Source organism: Helianthus annuus, chromosome 11 (genome assembly GCF_002127325.2).
Source record: "Helianthus annuus cultivar XRQ/B chromosome 11, HanXRQr2.0-SUNRISE, whole genome shotgun sequence".
In the NCBI taxonomy this organism is placed as follows: Eukaryota; Viridiplantae; Streptophyta; class Magnoliopsida; order Asterales; family Asteraceae; genus Helianthus; species Helianthus annuus.
The window spans coordinates 142,485,237-142,487,672 of NC_035443.2; positions in this window are offsets into that span (position 1 = coordinate 142,485,237).

Here is a 2,436-nt window from a genome sequence, read left to right on the forward strand (position 1 = left end):
ATGCTAGAACAAGCATAAACACAAAAAAAACCACAAAATAAAGCAACGGGCTAACCAAATACAAATTTACTCCATTGTGATTCTTCTAACAAATTCCTCTTGGACCGACTTTTAACCCAAAGAAACCATAGAGCCTTTATTTCCTACATAGCGCCACCAACAGCTGGCTTATTTTGATTGAAATTTAGGTTGTCCCACGCTTTCCAAATCAACCAACACGCCATATAATCACTAACTACATCATTCCCCAACAAGTTTTGTCGCCATTATTATTTGTGCCTCAGTCCATCTCTTGAGACCTTCTTTGCCGCTCAATGGGTTGTTCAACCCCGACCTTATTTTCAAGAGTTTATTTATTAAGTTGAAGGCCATTTACTATTTCTTTAATCACTGGAGGGTACGTCTAGTCCAATTACCACTTTTATTGCATGTCACAACAAACCGGGTCCTCCATTCACGAATCATACAATCACGATGAAGGTAACTTAACTGGGTCGCTCCAATAAGGACAGCTATTCGGGTGCTTATGGTGGAGGTAACATATTAATAATATATAATAAAATAATATATAATATATATTTTATAACTATGATAACACATTAATAAGAAGTTATTTTTTTTTCGTAAGTAAAATTCGAGCCAGGTAGGAGGTGATTATAAACCCTGCCCTAAATCTTCACCTAAATAAATCGTTTGAGCTCGGATCCCCACTTCGTCCCCTATAAGATATATATGGAACCGACCCAAAATGATTCGGTTTTCTCTTTCACCATGAGTTTGAGGTATTTAAATAAGACATGGCTCGAAGCTCGTTCGAAGCTAGCTTGATTTTTTTTTTTTTTTTTGAGTCGTGTGCTAAACTAGATCGTTTAAAATTTGGACCAAGCGTCCAAGCTTGAGGCAAAGTGAGGTCGCTCAAATATTTTAATTTAATATAATCTTAACTTTAGTTAATGTTTAGATTTAGCCTAACCAATCAGCTCTCAATAGTGCAATGCCTAATGTAATGTTCAACTCAACTTGAATTCCTTGATACAATTTTATTCTTATTTTGTTTTTTTCTGAAAACAAATATAAAGTGAGGCAAGTTGAATTAGTTTGAGTTTAAATCGAGTTGAGTTTATATGAATTCAATCCAAGCTCAAGAGTAGAGCCTGAGTGGCTCGTAAATAGCTACCGTTAATTTTGTTTTTATTTACTACTACGGTTAGTGACCCAGTAGAACAAAACATCTAGAAACACTATTTTATGAGAAGACCTTTCATGTAAGAGGGTGTTAAGGATTCAAATGTCAAGTGAGTTTAGTTTGCTAAATCCTTCTTATGTATACTTTGACTCAATGATCTTCCTACAAGAAACATATTCTTCAGGATTCAAGTGTCAAGTTCAATCTTTCTGCACCTCTAAAGTCCACATATGTGTTCATACTTTGCCACTCCAGGTATATTGCCTTTTCTCTTATGTGAAAACTTATTTTATTGGTAGTTTGTACCTTATCTGATTTAACTGGAATTTTATTTTCATGGTCATATCCTTCTCATATATGGTAACAAATCTATTTAGTATGAGTTATGTATGAAGATGACCACATAATTCTCTAGCAGTACCTAGACTGAGAACCGGCTCAACAGAAGTCTGAAGATCTCGACGAGTCATAGTTTCTTTTATATGTACTGTTTTAGATTATGAATATGGTATCCATAAGCCGCTCTACCAGGTGTATTATTCAAAATTCAGAAAAAAAGTTTACATGTTTTATAGTTCTATAAAGAATATCATGTTTTATAGTTCTATAAAGAATCACATTTGATACTTATTAGGATGACCTGGTGTCTACCCATAATGTAGCACCTACAGTCATTACATATTTGATGAGTATTTTTTCAGTACGGGTCAAAATGGGTTGGTTTGTGTAAGAATTATGGTTCAAATCGTTGCCTGTTATTCATCAACGAATAACAATATATAGAGTATACATTAGATCTCCTTTTCTTGGAGAATAAGTTTACAATCAATCTCTCCTATAATTATGACAATCTATTCTATATTTACAATATTTCAGGTCGATTCTATTACACTCCCGCAGTCGAAGCGGTAGGAAGGCGAACGGTTAGACTGGACCGAAAGTCGTCAAACAGGATCTTTGGAAGTCCCTTGGTGAAGATGCCAGCTATTTGAAACCGAGAGGGGATGTGGAGAATACGAATCAGGCCTTTCTGAACATCATCAATTAAAGTTGTCACACCCCAACCGATGGCGGAATCATCGGGGCATGGCACTGAGCGAAACAGATTGTCCAGAAGTTCCCACAACAACTATCATTACTATTCAGTTTAAATAATACTTCCCATACCGTATCCCAAATAGTAAAATAAATTATTACAGATAACAACTAGTCAAAAGTCCTGTTCCGACAACTCAGAAAATATAAATATA